The sequence below is a fragment of the Oryctolagus cuniculus genome, chromosome 8 (genome assembly GCF_051225735.1).
Source record: "Oryctolagus cuniculus isolate XC-2025 breed Fujian yellow rabbit chromosome 8, ASM5122573v1, whole genome shotgun sequence".
Lineage (NCBI taxonomy): Eukaryota > Metazoa > Chordata > Mammalia > Lagomorpha > Leporidae > Oryctolagus > Oryctolagus cuniculus.
In genome coordinates this window covers 80,590,940-80,610,620 of record NC_142874.1, presented here as the reverse complement: position 1 = coordinate 80,610,620, position 19,681 = coordinate 80,590,940, and the positions used below count along the sequence as shown (strand labels likewise).

The 19,681-nt window shown below is 36.8% G+C and overlaps 1 protein-coding gene across 10 annotated transcripts in view; it reads left to right on the top strand.

The window, feature by feature from the left end:
- LOC127483154 (uncharacterized) overlaps positions 1 to 19,681 on the top strand; it is a 193,741-nt gene that overhangs the window by 15,224 nt on the left and 158,836 nt on the right. The gene's annotated exons all lie outside the window — the stretch shown is intronic.

Sequence of the window (19,681 nt, the reverse complement as noted above, 5' to 3'; positions counted from 1 at the left end):
AAAAAGCCAAATACATGAAATGTATAATTTTAATAAAATTTAAAAAATTTTTTATAAAAGAAATCAAACCCAAGTTGGCTGAACATGCAGCTTGTATTTTAAATTACTGTATTGTTAGATTCTGTGTTTTTATTCAGTTGTCTGTGCCACAGCTAGATACTCATATACACTGTATACCTATGGGTAATGCTGAAAATATTGAACTACTTCTTTGGCAGCTCTTTAATAGGTAGAGCAATGTGAAGAGAGCAAATGGACAAGAGGAAACCAGCTAAATTTCCTTCTTTGCTAATTAGCTACTTAGTCCCTGAATATCACATATTAGCTAGTTTTTCTGGAGAGATTGATAGCATGATATCTAAACATACTGCTTCTGTGGCTGTCATTTTCTGCAGCAGTTTGAATGAGCCCATTTATCCCCTTTTATACTTTGTCTTCATTTTTTTTTTTTTTACTTCTCTCTGGCTCTGATATCTCCATTCTTCAGTTTTGTTTCTATTTTATCTCAGGCTACATGAAGAGGTCTAGAAGTGGTCCAAGCATAGGAACTTCTAGACCATGGGATAGGTGTGAAAATATGGACTAAATGGTAAGGGAGTAAGGGAATAATAAAGCCCTAAATTCTCACTAGATATGCCTGAGACTATAAGAAAACTTGTTCTCTTAATGTTCCCAGCCCAACCCATCTAATCTTCTGAGCGTATTTCCAAACTCTACTTCCTGATCTTTAATCCAAGCTCTTCCAACAGGTTGGCAAAGCAGATGTTCCTCAGAAATGTAAAAATTCACATCCATATTGGTTCTGCCAATTGCTCTTCTTACCTTCTGTTTAAGTCTGCGTTACCCAACTTCCATCCCTCTACAACTCCGAGGATACCGATAATGATCAAAGACTTCCATTTATCAAATCCAGACAATTGGCCTAAACCATACCCTCATGGGACTCTATAAAAACCTACATAACGAATTACCACTTTTGAACTCTTTTTACTGAATCAATTCAATTCTGACAGTACCCAAAAGTAGCACAGATCCCATAAGTAAGGGCTAAATCCTCTACTTCCAATGCCAGCTGCATGTCACAGGTTGCCTCCTGTACTAATGACTAATTGGCTATAAATTGGGAATTCCCATTATCCCCTCTGCATGTTTGGTAATTTGCTGGAACAGCTCAGGGAAACACAGGAAAACATTCATTTTACTCATTTATTATAAAAGATATTATAAAGGATATATGGAAGAACCAAATGAAGAGGTCCAAAAGGATTACCAGCAAAGGAGCTTCTGCAATTGGGGTATACCACCTCCTAGCTCATGTATGTGTCCGCCAACTTGAAAGTCCCCTCCCCTTCTATCATTTAAAGTTTTTTATGGCAGTCTTATCATATAGGTGCAATTGATTAGATCATTGCCACTTAAAATTAGCCCAATATCTAGCCTCTTCCTCGACCCATAAATCATGAGTTGTTGCTGAACATTTCAATCATACATAGTTTTTCTGGAGACCAGTACCAATACTGAGGCTACCTAGGGGGCCTCAACCACTAGTCATCTCATTAGCATACAGAACATTCTTATAACTCTTGAGATGGTTAAGATGTTAGAAGTTGTATGCTAGCAACTGGGGACAAAAGCCAAATATGTATTTACCACAAGGGAGTTTCTTGAAATTTTCTTCATTGATGCTTTTGTGTTCCAGTTGTTGTTTCCAAATGCTGTGAATTATTTTTTACTATCCCTTTTTCTACCACGTTCTTTCTTCCTTTTTGCCTTAAATTTAGGCCTTTCCTCCTACTGTGAAATGGATAACAAAAACAAAGCCCCTGTCGAATGTCTCCATACAGAAAACTCCCACATCATGATCCATAGTCCCAAGATATCCTCTGAGTTGCACATTCGTATTTCCTACTTCATGCTTGCCTGACAGAATATCCTTGCTAACATCTCAATTTATGTTCATGATAGCATTTCACATTTACTAGACTTCAATCTTCGGAGTAATGTTTGATCACTCCCTTCCCTTTTATTCCCCTTTTCTGACAAATATCAAACCCTATGGATTCTGTATAAAAAACATCCTTTTTATCTACCCAAGCAGATTTATTCCTTCCTATTTATATATCATTATCATGTAACATAAATTTATTATCTTGGTGCTCAGTGGCTGTCATGGTCTCCCAGTCGACTGTTTCACTACTGAGACTGCTTTTCCAAATGACCAGCCCACTTCTTCAGTCTTCCTTAACTTATTCTAAACTTCTTAACTCAGATGAAAGAAATTGCCATTTCTATGTCAGTCAATTATTTATGTAGACCCAAACTGTGATTGTAACTGAAAAGGAGGAAAACTATCTTATTATCCTGCAAACAATAGCAAGAACATTCTTTGGAAGTTGTTGTGTAAAATGGATGCTTGTAAACACAAGATTACAAAAGATGACTGAAATGAGTGATGTACTCTAGTGAACTTGCCCGTTAAGCACAATCATGAAGAAAACAGGAAGTAACTCCCTATTCCTCCAGCTAGAAGGAAAGTAAAAAAATATATGGAAATAATTTTTTAAACATACAAGATGTTATAGTTTATGAAAAAGTCAAAAGCTAATGCCCAGGGAGATCTTATTAGCACATTGATTGCTTCCATTCTTGCTTTGTTTATCCTCTCTTTCCCTTTTTTTTTCAGATCATTAAGCTGTGCTTGTGTAAAAGTTTCTGATTCTTTTTTATTTCACCTCTTCAATTCTTTATTCACAAATTGTTCCAAAGGAACACTTTATTTAAAAAAAATACAGATTGTTTTCAGCTTGAGAAACCCATTATTCAAAGGAAAGAATGAAAATTAAATTCATTCTGAATGCAACTGAAAGAAAATCATTTTATTTACTCTTTTTAACAAGGATTTGCCAATCTCTGAACACCAAAGAGACCCGGAATCTGAAAGAGATTTCAAAAGATCAATTCAGCAGTAAAAGAAAAGCACTTTGGTATATTCCAATGTGTATTCAATATAGATTATTGCCAGGATGGTATCACAGTTCTAATGATTCCTAAAGCTTGTTTTGAAGCAATATTTATGCAATTAATTACATATTAAAATATATTTCAAGTGACAGGAATGAGTTTGAACTACCTTAAGCAAGATGAAATAATTTATTAAAAGGGTTAAAGATAAACAAAATGATAAGAATTACCATTGTTTCAATGAGGTTTATGATTTTAGAATTGAAAAACAACAAAATTTAGCATCCTTGGTAACTCCCTATATCACTTGTCGTTCTTTCTGTAATCTACTTTTTATTTTGTGTGGCCCAAGTGACAAGTCAACTCCAAAATGTTGCACAGGTTGCTCACTATACAAGTGTGTACAGTTGAGGGAGTTAAAATGCAATCCTACTTCTGCTAGCTACGCTAGAACCCTGAGGGCCATGTTGTCCTAAAAAGGTTGCCTTTTTTGGTTTCCAAAATGCAGCATATGGCCAAGTGGAGGTCCCATCAGATGGTCATGGGTTTGCATGTTTCAGGTCTAATCATGCAAAGAAAATGAATCTGTTTCAAACTGTAAAGAGATTTTGAAGGTGCTACCCACTTTGGATTCAACTATCTCTGATTCAAAACGTAAGGATATGTTTTTTAAAGTGTGAATCAAATAGTACTCGGTAAAATGGGCTGTTATTCATAATACCTCTACATTTATGTATTTCAGACTTTCCACTAACTACAGAGATTTCCTAAGAGTCAATTACTTACAATGTTTATATCAAAATTGTAAATATGCCAAGGACAGTAAAAATGATCTAGGTTTGTAGTAAGAGCTAGTTTTTTTCTCTTCATATGCATAAAATTATGTATAGTTGGCTCTGCATGTCTAAGGTACAATTGTTGAAATATTTATTTGTATTTTTGCTCCAAAAATAATTGTTATCTTTCATCTGGGGTTACCAAATTTAGCCTATAAAAATACAAGTTGCACAGTTAAATTCAAATTTCAGTTAAATAACAAATAATCATTTATTAGAAATACGTACATATTTGGGACCTAGATATACTTAAAATACTTTCATGGATATATTTACATTAAGTGAGTACTAATTGTCATAAATTCAAATTAACTAGGTATGCTTATTTATTTTTTGTTGTAAGCTAAGCCCAATAGAATTACAGTAGAATTGTAGGAGATGAGGATATACAATCCAAAATGGGAAAGATTATTGGGTTGAAGACAATTCAGCAGAAGCAAATCCAGGAAAGCTCTCTGCTCTCCCTCTATTTGCTTGAAAGCAGGATGTAGATCTACGCAGACAAAAAGTTTAGAACCTTACCCTCTGGAGAGTGTACCAGAAGAATCTACATTGACAAGCTTTACTAACTAGACATTTCTGCCATTTATTTGACTTCCCCCAAATTGCTACTCATAGAGAATTACACTCTCTTTTTTATCTTATCATTTTTTGAAAAATTATTTTCCATTTTGAAAATGCTACATAGGCTTGAATTTACAGTCACTTTTTTGATACACTCATTCTTTGTATGTCTCTCATATATGATAGTACTTTGAAAGTTACTTATGGGGTACTGGTTGTGGATGGTAAAGCCAGGGCCTGCAGCACTGGAATCCCATATGTGTGCCAGTTCAAGTCCCATCTACTTCACTTCTGATCCAGCTCCCTGTCAATGCACCTGGGAAAGTATTGGAGGATGGTTAAAGTGCTTGGACCCCTGCACCCACATGGGAGACCTGGATGAAGCTCCTGGCTCCTCACTTTGGTCTGGCCCCGTCATGGTTGTTGTTGTTTGGGGAATGAGCCAGAGGATGGAAGATTTCTCTCTCTCTACTGCTGCCTCTCCATAACTCTTCCTTTCAAATAAATCTTTTTTGAAAAAGTTACTTTCATTATATTATATGTGCACTCAATCATACAGTGGAGCAAAAATTTTTGATAAATAAAATACAATTAGTTAGACGCCACATAATTTTATCAAATGCTAACTTAGATTTTAGAGCTGAAAGAAATCATATATTTACATCATTAGTATTCTCATGTCTCTTTTCCTTTTTATTTTAAATATTTTAATCTTAAATTAACTACATAGAATCACTATAATTATTTATAATTAGCCATTTAAAAATACTTAATTTTGTCTTTAGTCATAGAAACTAAAGAAGGATTGGTATTTCTGCTTTTTAAAAAATGGCACATTATGTGCTAAACTTTAAAACTTAAATACCCAGGGGCCAGCACGTGGCTCACTTGGCTAATCCTCCGCCTGCAGCGCCGGCATCCCATATGGGCACCGGGTTCTAGTCCTGGTTGCTCCTCTTCCAGTCCAGCACTCTGCTGTGGCCCGGGAGGAGAGTGGAGGATGGCCTAGGTGCTTGGGCTCCTACACCCGCACGGGAGACCGGGAGGAAGCACCCGGCTCCTGGCTTCAGGCTGACGTAGCGCAGGCTGTTGTGACCATTTGGGGAGTGAACCAACGGAAGGAAGACCTTTCTCTCTGTCTCTATCTCATTGTCTATAACTCTACCTGTCAAAATAAAAAACAAAAAAGGAAGTGAACCAGAGGATTAAAGATCTCTCTAAAAAAAAAAAAAAACCAACAACTAAAAAACACAAATAACAAGGGTTTGCAAAAGGTTAACTTTCTCTTTATATCATGTATAAATTTAAAAGTTGGAAAAATTATTTAGGGACATGCAAAATATACTTTATCAGATAATTCTTTTTTATTAAATATCTGTTTATTTGAAAGGCAGAATTACAAAGAGTAAGAGAGACAGAGTGAGAGACCTTCCATTTGCAGGTTCATTCCCCAAATGGCAGCAACAACTACGGCTGGGCCAGGCCAAAGCCAGGAGCTTCATTGGGTCTCCCACGTGGGTAGCAGGGGCCCAAGCACTTGGGACATCTTCTGCTGCTTTCCCAGGCACAGGGAGCTGGATCAGAAGTGAAGTAGCCAGGACTCAAACCAGCATTCATGTGATATGTTGTCATCACAGGTACAGTTTAACCTGCTGTAATACAATGCCAGCCTTGAATCAAGTTATTCTAAAGAGTATTATTTTTATAAGCAATTAAAGAAATACCTTAATTTTCCTTTATTCCTCAAAAGTAACACGCAAGCCATGATAATGTTATAGATAGAACGAGCACCTATTTTGTTCCATAGAATATATTATTCATTTTTTAATTTTTTTATTTTTATATTTTTTGACAGGCAGAGTTAGACAGTGAGAGAGAGACACACACACAAACACAGAGAAAGGTCTTCCTTTTCCATTGGTTCACCCCCCAAATGGCTGCTACTGCTGGTGCACTGCGGCCGGCGCGCTGCACCGATCCGAAGGCAGGAGCCAGGTGCTTCTCCTGGTCTCCCATGGGGTGCAGGGCCCAAGCACTTGGGCCATCCTCCACTGCACTCCCTGGCCATAACAGAGAGCTGGCCTGGAAGAGGGGCAACCGGGACAGAATCCGGCGCCCCGACCGGGACTAGAACCTGGTGTGCCGGCGCCGCAGGCGGAGGATTAGCCAAGTGAGCCGTGGTGCCAGCTGGAATATATTATTCATGATGTCATGATGTACATTTTAATTTTGTTTCTTTTTTCTAATTCTTAATCAGGTAGATATTGTGATCTAGATTTTTTAAAAAGCTTTTCAAAACTGATGCTTAGAAATACTGATTTTTTACCTCTGAGTAACGTAGGTAGGCTTTTGTTCTGAAGCCTATATGGTATTCCATAATCAAAAAATAAATCTAAATATTTGACTTATCTCTAAGGTAGAAAGTACTAATTATTTATCTTGGTTTCTTGAGTTTGTATTAATCCAAGCAAAGATAAATAAATTATTTATTTATATTCACATGTTTTTTATTTATGTGATTTTAAGAATCAATATTGGTATCCAACAACTCTTTATGAAATAATGAATAACTCAACTTCAGCTGTAGTGCATTGTGTAGGGAACAGGGATAATGTCCGATGATCTTTTTGTGTAAATAATTCTGTAAATTATGGTAATTTTTCACTTATTTGAAAAATTCTAGAAATAATTTTAGAGAATGACATAGTATTGACCACTAGAGGGCTTAAAATTGGCATTTCCTGTTAGTAATCTAGTAGTACTTATGGACATTTCATTAAGGACTTCCAGTAAATTTTGAAAAAGAAAGTAGACACATTGACTTCATGGATCTCATGTGATTAACAAGGTCATAATTAAAATTAATTTTAATATTTGTGAGAATCTTCAGAACAATTTTACCATTACAGTGGATATTTCACAATTATTACTTGATAAATTTCCCAGAGAATCTTGATGAAAGTGGAAGATAATATAATTTAATTTTTGGCAATTAAATTTTGTGGTACAGCTAGCTGCAAAATTCTCATTCTTGCTGTTCTCTGGAACGCTAAAAAGGAAAGAATGAGAGGATATGCCTCTTGCTTATGGAATGTTATCTGAAGGAATTCTATGTATAAATGCACTTGTGATGGTTTTAAATGCAAATACACTCAAGGCTACAGCACTCAATAATGGGCAGCATACCAAGAGGAAAAACATTTTCTAAGAGGAAATGACAGATGAAAGCATAGAATTAGCCATTCATTGTCTTTGGCAAGATGTTGTTCATGAGTGACTTCAATAATAATAATAATTATGTAATACACTTTAGCAGTATTCAGCCATTTGAATGCAGGGATATATTAGCAATTTGTTGTATTTGAGTGGAGTTTAGATTTTGCCAGGAAAAAATGATGGAAGAAAAAGGGAAAAAGAATTAAGGACATTTGTTAGAAAGCAGTTATAGGATGGGATCATGAAAAACAAGCTGAATGAAATTACATGGGATTATGATGATTATATAAAAATTACAGGGTCAATGAATTGGGGGTATTGATGATCTGGTGAATTTCATGAGTGGATTACTAACAAAAGTAGGTTGGAAGAATAGAAGATGACAGAAAGAAATGCTTGGAGTTGAAATTCAGAGATCATGCAGGATGATGACAAAATATAGGTATAATGTGTGATTCAGTCATGGAAAAGTGGTGGAGGACAAGGTTACTGGAGCTAAGGGAGCAAAGTAATTACAGACCAGAGTTTTAGTTTGATCACCTACTTTGATTTTGTAGCATGATGACAGGAAAGATACATGTGAGGGAAGAGCAATAATCAGAGTCTTTTAAGTAATTTAACAAGGCAGGGACAAAGGATAAGAAAGGCTGTGAACATGTATTTCAGAAGACCTGAGAATTCTGAAGGGGGAAACAGGAATGGCAGCTTGAAAGTGGCAAGAGATAAAAAGAAAGAGCACTACTTCAGTCTCCAGGTATGTGGCATCTGGACTATAAGAGAAAAATATAATAAAAAAAATTTCCTCTCCTTTAGGATACAGGTTGAATTTCAGCAGAAGTCTGAAGTAAATTTTCACTGGATAGACTAAGGAAGGAGAAAATTTTCCAATGACAGGAAACAAGTTTTTGTGGATGGGCTTGGATGGCCAAGAATGTAGGCGAGGTTATGATATTATTGAATGCTGAGAACAGGGTAGTCATGCATATATATGAAACTGACCAGAGAAACTTGTGACCTAGGAACCCTGGGCTTCTGGTGGTAACATAGGTGAACTGGAATTAGGAGCATGATGGGATTTGAATAGAAGCCATGGATAACAAGGGTTATAGGTCACAGGATGGTTAATCTCTCCTGCAGATGGAAGAGGGGTAGTGGTATTTAGGAGATGTTTTCTTACCTAGGTTATCAGAACAAGGGTATCTGGAAATCTTGGGCCCAGTGTGGCTAGAGAGACAGCAGAATCTCAGGAGGTCACTTGTGACTCTAATATTATATGTTGTACCAGAGAATAATACCAGTTTTCTCCACTGGTAGGAGTGTAGGTGTATGAGGCCAAATTAGGTGAACTCTGATGTTTTAGAAAGAAGAAGATGTGAACACTTACCCATGCCCCAGAGGCAGCAAAGAATCCTATTTTTTATTCTTATCCTCTAGCACAGTTACAGAGAAATCATGTTCAATTTGGACTGTCCGGTGATCAAAGCATTCAGTTACTGGTATTGTACATCTGACAGTAACATCACCTACCTGGGGTACAAGTAGAAGTAATGTCATCAGCAGCAAGTACTTTTTGAAACAAGGACTAGTTTTAAGGTTTGATATTCACAAATAGGTCCTGAATGGATTAAGCACTTATTAAGTTGATTCAAATGGTGAACTAAATCACATGATTCAGTAAAATGATTAAAGTCAATGATGCACACAGTCTTGAATTATACACAGTTTGGTGGTCCACCTCCAAATTGGCAGATAATTAGGAAATACTCACTTCATTTGGTACTTCATAGGCATATCTCAAAGTTTATTGGGAAATGGAGCAATAGTAGGTTAACTATACAATTAAAAGGTTATGGGAGAGGCCAAGCTGGTAAAATTAGAATTTAACTGTGTGTGTCACAACCTCTGAAAGTCTCATTGACTAATCTGCTAAAACTGCTGAACTCTGAACCAGCTTTCTGATACTCAGGTCTAACTATTTCAACATACAACGGCTGTTTAGACTAAACGAATGACACAAATTTGCTAACGTAACTCCTGGGCCCATCTCAATAGTATCTATCCTATTGAATATTTCAAACAGTTTTCATATTAAAACAATATCCAACAATATTTCTGTTGAATAATAAAAATAAGAGTTAATAGCTATTCTTAGATGTTATTAAAATTATCAACTATAATTTTGGGAGTTTTCTATTTACCTTTAAATTTTGTTTGCTGACTCTATTCATCAGAGCTTGCAGTCTTTTCTCGAAGTCTTTTTCTCCTTAGAATTTGAATGCTGAAGATTTGAGGTAAGTTAGAAGAAGCCAGAATTTGGAATTGACCATATGTAAAGGATATTGTCTAATGTAGGAAGTAGGAAAGCAAGAGAATGTATTCAAAGGGGTCAGCCAGGAAACAAAATATTCAGAAGTTAGAGTTGTCAGGTTGAAAGGATTAGGATACTAAGAGATTTGGGGAAAATGATCAGATTCTAAATAATTGCAGATCATTAATCTTAATGATAGCTATTCTTAGCTATGTTGATTAGTTTTATGCTAAAACTTGTAAGGCAGAGGTTCTCACAGAGGTTTCACATAAGGCCAGGAATGTAATTTAAATATTGGGCTTGAATGAATGGGTAGTTGAAGACAGTTGAGACCTGCATGGAGTAGTAGAATGGTAGAAAAGGAGCCAAACCATTTTCCTATTTCCAGGATTACAAAAGGAAGTGCATAGGTTTTTATTATAGCTCCATTACATACTACTTATATAATCAAGTTAAAGTTAGTTAACTTCTATCATAATATTGAATATATATGGTTGCTATGTTGATAAATGAGATAAATGTGTTGATGCAATGTGAAATTCAGAGTAGCCGCTCAATAAATCTTAATTGCCATTCTTTATCTACCACATTGCTCCAGTAAGTGTATTCATATACATCTCATTAAACTCTATTCCCTGATCATAGGAAAAGACTGTTGGCTTCATACCATTAGTAACTTTTTGGCATATTGTAGGTGATTAAAACTGTATCCTACATACATTGCAGGCCTATAAAGTTTTTTCCTCCTAATAGATAGCAGGAAAATGAAATGGACAAAATCTGGAATTTAAGATGTCCAAAAAGTCATCAAGAGTGATAACATATATATATCATTTATATTTTCTAGGCTAGATGTCAATGAGATTTATATAAATAAGATTGATATATCCCTGTGGTGGCAGGAATCAGAAACTTGGTAAATGAAAATACTGTGTGTGGTCCTGCTTCCCACTAAAGTAGTTGAAAATAATGGACACTAGCTTTCTTGCTTTTCTTTGCTATTGATATGCACTTCATCACAGACATACACTCTTAATTGTCAGCAAAGTTAACGGTTTACTCTGGGCTGTAGGAAATTGAGGAACACAGCATTGCTGGGATCAGCAGTGCCCTGTTCATGGTTCAACATGAATACTGGCATATTGGTTAGATAGTCGTATCCTCCACCAATCGAAAGTATGGAATCATTTTTTGCATTCTTCCTTCATGTCTTTGATCCATCTTCCCAAAGATTCAATGAGCAATCAGTATATAAAATATTCACTGAATTATACCATCTACATAAAAATATACCCTTCTTTTTTCACATTATGATCATTGTCATGAATCATATATTATGTGTTGTTAATATCCCTGTATTCAAGGGAAATTGTATGTATATATACATATATAATAGCTACATATAAAATGAATATGGAAAAATCTTAAAATTGTAGACTCTAAAAATATATTGTTAAAAAGGTATCTAGACAGAACATCAAAAATAACTCCAAAATAAGTAAAAGCATAAATCATAAAGATGTGGTATAATAGAATATAAATAAGCAATATATAAAATCAATTGAACAAAATGATGATTCTTTGACAATATCAATAAAATCATGTACTTTAACTGTACAACTTAATATCATGCTGGAGCTTCTAGCCACAGCAAGAATAAATCAAGTGTATAGTATTTTTAAAAATAAGATATATTCAATTCCACTTGGCAACAGAAAAAAAGAATGAACTTTAAATATACTCTTACCCAAGATCCCAAGATGCTCAGAACATCTTGTTTCATTTCTTTATGTCCTACCATGATGGAAATATAGCAAAAGGAAAGATGTTGAGGTGAAGGTGAAGAGCATCTTGCGGGGAGAGGGAAAGTTGTCCGTTGGGACTTAACATGTCTTAAAGCTTATTTCTAACAATATTAACAGGGACCACAAGTAGTATAGCAAGTGGAGATTGATTATAATAGAATAGATGAAAAGTTGAAGAAGAAATATTAGCAAGCTGTCAGAAATTTTGACTTTGAAACTCTAGGAGTAAAGAAAGTGCTGCTGGTTAAGATAAAGGTGGAGTCAGAGAGGGAGACAAAAATGTGACTGATGACATCAGCATTGGTCATTCCTCAGTAAGGTTACTGGTTCTCCCAGAACATACCCTCATCCAGTTATTCCAGCAAGACTGTTCTTCCAAATCACCAAATTATCACTCTGCCGCATCATTTGAACCATCATGCACATCTACTGTACTCTCTCTTACCTAAAAAACTTGTCCTGTTCTTCTATCTTCTACTGTCCATATTAGATCCCATTTGTAGCAAAATTCAAAGAAAAACTGTCTATACTCATTATCGTTTCCTTTTTATCCATTCTCTCTTGAACCCACTTCACAGATCTTTCTTCCCCATTTGCCCCAAACTGCTCTTGTGAAGACTACTTGTGATCTCCTTGTTGCTCCTTTCTTTCCTTCCTTCCTTCCTTCCTTCCTTCCTTCCTTCCTTCCTTCCTTCCTTCCTTCCTTCCTTCCTTCCTTTCTTTCTTTCTTTTTCTTTCTTTCTTTCTTTCTTTCTTTCTTTCTTTTTGACAGACAGAGTGGATAGTGAGAGAGAGAGACAGAGAGAAAGGTCTTCCTTTTGCCGTTGGTTCACCCTCCAATGGCTGCCACGGCCGGCACGCTGTGGCCGGCTCACCACACTGATCCATCCAAAGGCAGGAGCCAGGTGCTTCTCCTGGTCTCCCATGGGGTGCAGGGCCCAAGCACTTGGGCCATCCTCCACTGCACTCCCGGGCCACCCTCGTTGCTCATTTCAACAGTCAGTTTTCAGACCTCACATTGCTTGTCCTCTTTCATCATAATTATTCACAATTCACAATCCCCTCTATTTTGAGCCATTTTTCCTCACTTGGACTTTGGGAAAATGCTTTCTCCTCCATCTCACTCACTACTCTTTCTCTGTCTCCTGTGGAATCTTTCTTATTTTCTCACTCTCTAAGCTCTGGAACACCACTTGCCTCCAACTCTACTTCTTCCCAAATTGATATCAATCCAATTTTATGCTTTCGATGTTATATAGTCCAAAATTCATATCTCCAGCACAGACTTTTCCCATGAGATCTATGCTTATATAGTAAATCATCTACTTGAAATCTTAACTTAGATGTCTAGTAGATATCTCAAACTTTACATGTGTCAAGTCATATTCTTGATTCTTCCACCCTAAACAGTAGAAACAACTTTTTCTGTAGTCTCCATACATCATTATACAGTCAACTGAAAGCTGTATCTTTATAGTTGTTCAAGGCACAACTTGAAAATCATCCTGTCCTCCTTTCTTTACCTCACATCCAACACATTCACAGTTTTTGTCAGTTATGCCTCAAAATATGTCCTAAATCTGACCATTTATCAATGCCCTCATTGCTACCGCTATGGTTCAAGATGCTTGCCTGAGTTAGTGCAAGAGCCTTTAACTGGTGTCTCTATGTATGCTGTAGAACTCCAAGAGTCTATTTTCTTCCTACAATCAGTGTAAATGCTTAAGAACAAAATCTGATTATGTAATTTCTTTCCACACTCAGAAAACCTAAAGTCCATTCACTAATTCTCCTAGTTCTACATGAGGTGCCTCCCAACACCTCGGAGTCCAAATGTATCCACCTTCCACACTGTTTATCCTGCCCAGCCACATGGGCCTCTTTGCTATTTCCTTCTCACCATGTACTCAGTTAACTTTGTACTTGTCATTCACTCTGCTCTGGACTTCCATAAACAAGGCAGGATTTTTTTTTCCATCATCCTTCTTGTATCTGTTTAAATGTCAGTTTATTCTAAGGCATCAACATCTTTCCTAGACTCCACATTTCTGTGAAGCTCTCTAGGGGACAAAACTGCAGTAATCTCTGGCTTATTGGCTCAGAAGCTGGTCTAGCATCTTTCTTGAAACTTTTCTTTCCTGACTCCAGATAACCTCCATGTCTAGTTGCTAGCTTCAGCTTTGGCCCAGCTTTGTTTAGTTCACTGTTAAAATCAGCTGCCCACTGGAGCTGTTCCTCAAATAGGCAGGCTGAGTTCTTTGGCCTGTTTCTTCATATTGTTTTGGTTATTGCTGTCCTTTTCAACTTTGATGATGAAAGAGGAAAGTCTAGAAGTTGTAGGAAGGGAACAGATGTGCTGGCAGAATAGGCTTGACTTCATAATAGGACTTGGATAGAGTCTAAGCTCTCCCTATAATTTCTTTTGCAACTCAGATGAATTATACTGTGTCCAAGAAGTAAACTCTTTGGCAAAATTTAAATAATATTTCTTATAAATGTCAATGAGAATGTTTAGCATCAGAATTTGGGTTTAAGTAGATGATTATTATTCAGGAAGAAAATAATATAATTCATTTTCAACAGATACTAAATTAAAGCATGATGGTTCATATTAGTATTGCCAGATTATATAAATTTAACAGTTGCACAGATAGGTATATAATGAAGATGGAAAGTCTATCGGTGGTCATAATGATATTAAGTTGAAGGATAATGAGCCTGAGGTGAATGAGTGGTCTTGTGATTTAAGATGTTGGTTGGGATTCCTAAATCTCATATTTGAGTGCCCAGGATCTGGCTCCTGACTCCCATTTCCAATAATTCAGATTCTGTGAGGCAGTGGTGCTTGTTCAACTATTTGGGTACCTGCCACCCACCTGGGAGACCTCTCTGGCCGGCTGGCTATCTCTCCTCTTTACCCCCTCCATTCCAAATAAATGAAATACATAAATAGAAAAAATTTAAAAAGACAATGGTCTATTGGGACGTCAGAATGATAAAGGATACAAAAAAGGAGTGATGGGAATGCTAGTTAGGAAGAGAGATTGTCAGAGAATTGTATGAAATATACTCAGATATGTTTTTGATCAAAATACCATTATCACTGTTGTTTGAATAGCCATTTGAATGATCTTTATTGTTGCCCCTTATATCTTTCTCTTTCCTTTATATCAACAAATAGTGACTTGTCCAAAACATGTCAATATGTTGCTTAAAAGCATCTATTGCCCTGTAAATCCCAGAGAAACAAGGCCAACTCTGTTGCACGGCAGGTAACATCTTTTAAAGATTTATTCCTGTTCATTTGTTATCTTTAGCTTTAAAATAGGGGCTCCATGACTGTCCAAGTATTTTTTTCTCTTCCAGCCCTCTGGTTGGGTAATTTTAAAATTTTTCATTTATTTATTTTTATGTTACTTGGAAAGTAGAGAGAGAGAAGGAGAAAAAGAGAGAGGGGGAGAGAGAGGGAGAGAGATCTCCAGTTTGCTGATCTATTCCTTAAATTCCTACAACATGTGGGGCTGCGCCATTCAGGCTAGGTCTCCCACATGCATCTCAAGGACCCAAGTGCCTGAGCCATCACTTTATGTCTCCCAGGAAGCATGTTAGCAGTATGCTAGAATCAAGAGCAGAGCCAGGACTCAAACCATAACTCAAACTGAGTTATGGTATGCAGGCATCTCAAGTGGCAACTTAATTGCTGCATCAAATGCTTAACTCATTGCTGATTATTTTTCTCATCTAGACTTTGTTTTCTGGCTGAGGGAATAGTACATATTCTTAAAGTCAGATCAAAAGTCACTCCTTGTGAAAGGCAGAAACTCTCATTGAAACATTCAAACCAGATTTAAAAAAGCTCTTCTGGTTGATGAAGTGAAGTGTAATAAAGGTTTTAAGACATATAGGTGAATATAAGGGTACTTAGAAAATTTATGGAAAGTAGAATTGAAAGATAATTTATTTTGGTATAAAATTTTTCAAAAAGCCATACTTTCTTATGACAGGCTTTCTGTGAACTTATTGAGTTCTCTCATATTCACAACAAAAAGGTAATTGGAAACATAGCAAACTTATATGGCATTTCAATTTTAAAATCTTGAAATTTAATTAAAATAAGAATGAATTTTCTGTACCTCCAGAGTAGATGCTCTGGTTGCAATATTTGTCCCCTCACAAATTTATGCTGCAATTAAAGTGCCATTGTAAAAATGTTAAGAAATGAGACCTTTGTGACATGTGCTATGGCGCAGTGGGTTAAAGCCCTGGTCTGAAGCACCGGCATCCCATATGGGTGCCTTCGTGTCCTGACTGCTCCTCTTCTGATCCAGCTCTCTGCTATGGCCTGGGAAAGCAGTAGAAGATGGCCCAAGTCCTTGGGCCCCTACACCCACTTGGGAGACGTGGAAGAAACTCCTGGCTCCTGGCTTTGGAGCTCAGCTCCAGCCGTTGCGGCCATCTGGGGAGTGAACCAGCGGATGGAAGACCTCTCTCTCTGTCTCTACCTCTCTCTGTAACTCTTTCAAGTAAATAAAATAAAAAAAGAAAGAAAATAAGAAATGGGACCTTTAAGAGGTAATTAGGCCAAGAGGTTTTTAATTCCATTATAAAAAGCTCAGTTCAGCTCTCTCTTGTACTCGCTTGCCCATTTTTTTCCTGTTATATCTGTGATGTAATGAGACAGGAAGAAGGTTCTGGTTCTTGCTAAATACCAGTACCTTGATGTTGGAGTTTTCCAGCCTCCAGAATTGTGAGCTGATTCATGTTCATTATAAATTACCTAGTCTGTAGTAGTCTGTTATAGCATCATAAAATGGACATAGGGAATAGGAAAATAAAATTAAATGTGACAATAGGATCAGAAGCACTCACTTACACTCCATTGAATGTTTAACATAACAACAGCCCCTAGGAATTCATTGGGTTTTTCCAAATGCTTACGAGGCCCAGAAGTGAACTAAGGGCACTGAAATAATTTCTTGCTTTTTGAAGAGTTTAAAACCCTTTGCAAATCCATGACGTTAGACAGTTGTTTCTTTTTTCAGTGATCTCAGTCAGTTTTTCACAAGTGTCATATAGCCATAGGTCTCAATTATGCCTCCCTGTGCTGTTAATGTGAACTGATACTGCTTGCTAGCACATTCAAAGATGACGAGTTATGACCATTTCTTGAGCAGCTGTGTAGTTAATCCAGTATCAAACCCAAGTTTTTTGTCTTGATGTTTCTAATTTGAAAGCCAGAGTAACAACAAACCAAACTTCCAAATAACAAGCCTGCTTCCTCAGTCTCCTAGTAGAGCCTGGCTGGCCGGCAGGCAGGCCTCTCTGGCAAAATCCTGACTTCTTATGTTCTAGGAAAGGAAAATGTTGTTGATGGCTGGCCCACGGGCCCTGGTTCAGAAGAGTCTGTGTCATGATGGATATATTTTCTAAAATTTTTGCCAGCACTGGAGCCATCTGATTCAACCTGTTAAAAAAAAAAAGGGACACAAAATTAAAAGACCTATTCTATGATATTTGTTATTCTGGACACCCCTGTCTGTTGTTTCTTTTTTTCAAATGAAAACACATTGGTCCAAGTTATGACAAAGATGGGAAACTTCCACATGCTTTAATGAGCTTATTGGTAGTTTCCATTTCAGATGATTTTTTTTTTTGCCAACAGTTATGAAATATATAAGATTTACAGAGCTTTATGTAGGATTATGGTTATGTTTTATGATTCAGAGTATAAGAATCTTAATTATTGTAATAAATACTTGTAATAATACACAGTTTAGTTTGGTTTTTATTTACTTTCCTTTCCCAGTTTTATTTATAACCTTTATATCATATTAATAATGAATGCATGCTTAATAATATCCAAAAGAATGTTATATGCATTATATATTTTAAATTCTATAAATTTATTCTATAAATGTCATTTAAATACAAAATATCTTTAAATAGTCTACAAAAGTGCGTATTTAGAAATAATAAAAAAAATCATTCTACCTTAGGAATATTGTTTAAGGAAGGAAAAAGTGCTACATAAAAGCATGATGGGACCAAGCTCCTGTTAGGCAGACATAATGAAAAGAAACTCTGATCTGCATGTCATAATATGGAGTTAAATTTCAGGCAAATAATGAGTGATTTAATGATTTGATGGAAAAATTACTATGACATTAGCACGTATAAGAGAACCATAGCCTGAAGGAGCAATGAGTTTCTGTCTTCCTAATGACTTAAGTTTTATTGAGGAATCATGATAAATGTGTGTTTTGTAATTGGTTAGAATATGGAGAATTTTCAAGGCACAATTCACTGGGATGGGAGTTTGGTCTAATAATTAAGACACAGGTTAAATTGCTAGCTTCCCATATCAGAGTACCTGGATTCAAGTCCTGGTTCAGGCTCCTGACTCCAGCTTCCTTATAATGCAGACTGTGGGAAGCAGTAGGTGATAGTTCAAGTAGTTAAATCCCTGTCCACATGTGGGAGACTTGGATTGAAATCCCAACTCTTGTCTTTGGCTTGGTACACCCTGGCCATTGCAGGCATTTGGAGAATGAATCAGAGAAAATGAAGCTTTCTCTCTCTCTCTCTCCCTCTTTGCCTTTCTCCCTCTCTCTCTATTTCTGTTTTCTCCCACATGAAAACTTATTAAAAGAAAAAAAATCATGTACAGTTTAATCTTTAGGAAATTTTCTTGTGTTATGACAACCAAGTAAGTCCAGTCACCCAGAGATAATTATTCCCTCCTTTAGAATTAATGATCCCTCAAAGTCAGCATTGTAACACAAATGCCGGCATCAAATGTGAATGCTGGGTTGAATCCCCGCTGCTCCTCTTCCCATCCATCTTCTAGCTAATGCTCCTGGGAAAGCAGCAGAAGATGGACCAAGCACTTGGGCCCCTTTCACCCATGTGTTAAACCAGGATGGAGTTCCAGGCTCCTGGCTTTGGGCTGACTAAGCCCTGGCCGTGGCAACCATTTGGGAGTGAACCAACAGATTAAAGATTCCTCTCTTTTTGTCTCTCTGCCTCTCTTTCTCTCTCTCTCTCTCTGTAAATAAAATAAAATAGTCTTTACAAATAAATCGTCTTTATAAATTATTGTTCCCGGCCAGCACCGCGGCTCATTAGGCTAATCCTCCGCCTTGCGGCGCCAGCACACTGGGTTCTAGTCCCGGTCGGGGTGCCGGATTCTTTCCCGGTTGCCCCTCTTCCAGGTCAGCTCTCTGCTGTGGCCCGGGAGTGCAGTGGAGGATGGCCCAAGTGATTGGGCCCTGCACCCCATGGGAGACCAGGATAAGTACCTGGCTCCTGCCATTGGATCAGCGCGGTACGCCGCCCGCAGTTCACCGGCCGCGGTGGCCATTGGAGGGTGAACCAACGGCAAAGGAAGACCTTTCTCTCTCTCTCTCTCTCACTGTCCACTCTGCCTGTCCAAAAAAAAAAAAAAAATTGTTCCCTTCTATCTCAGTTATTTCTAATTTATCTGTTCTTAAAAATTATAGATGATAAAGGAGCACTTTGATATTTTTGAGGGTCAGAGATACTACCTATTCAATTACCTGACACATTTTTTTACCGATTCTATGTGTTGTGCGAGATCAATAAAAATTGTTAATCGATCAGCTAATTAGAAATACTGAACACCTATTGAGAGTCATCTCCTCTATAGTAGATATATTTTGTTTTATTTATTTATTGTTGTATAACAAATAATTCTGAAATTTACTGGCTTAAGACAACAAAGATGTATTATCTGCCAGTTCTTTTTTTTCTTTTTTTTTTTATTTTTTTGACATCTTTATTTGCAAGTAGCAAAGACAGAATATGAATATAAATTTCCAAAGTACAGAATATGGATTACAATGGCTTCCCCCCATAACGTCCCTCCCACCCACAACCCTCCCCTTTACCACTCCCTCTCCCCTTCCATTCACATCAAGATTCATTTTCGATTCTCTTTATATACAGAAGATCAGTTTAGCATACATTAAGTA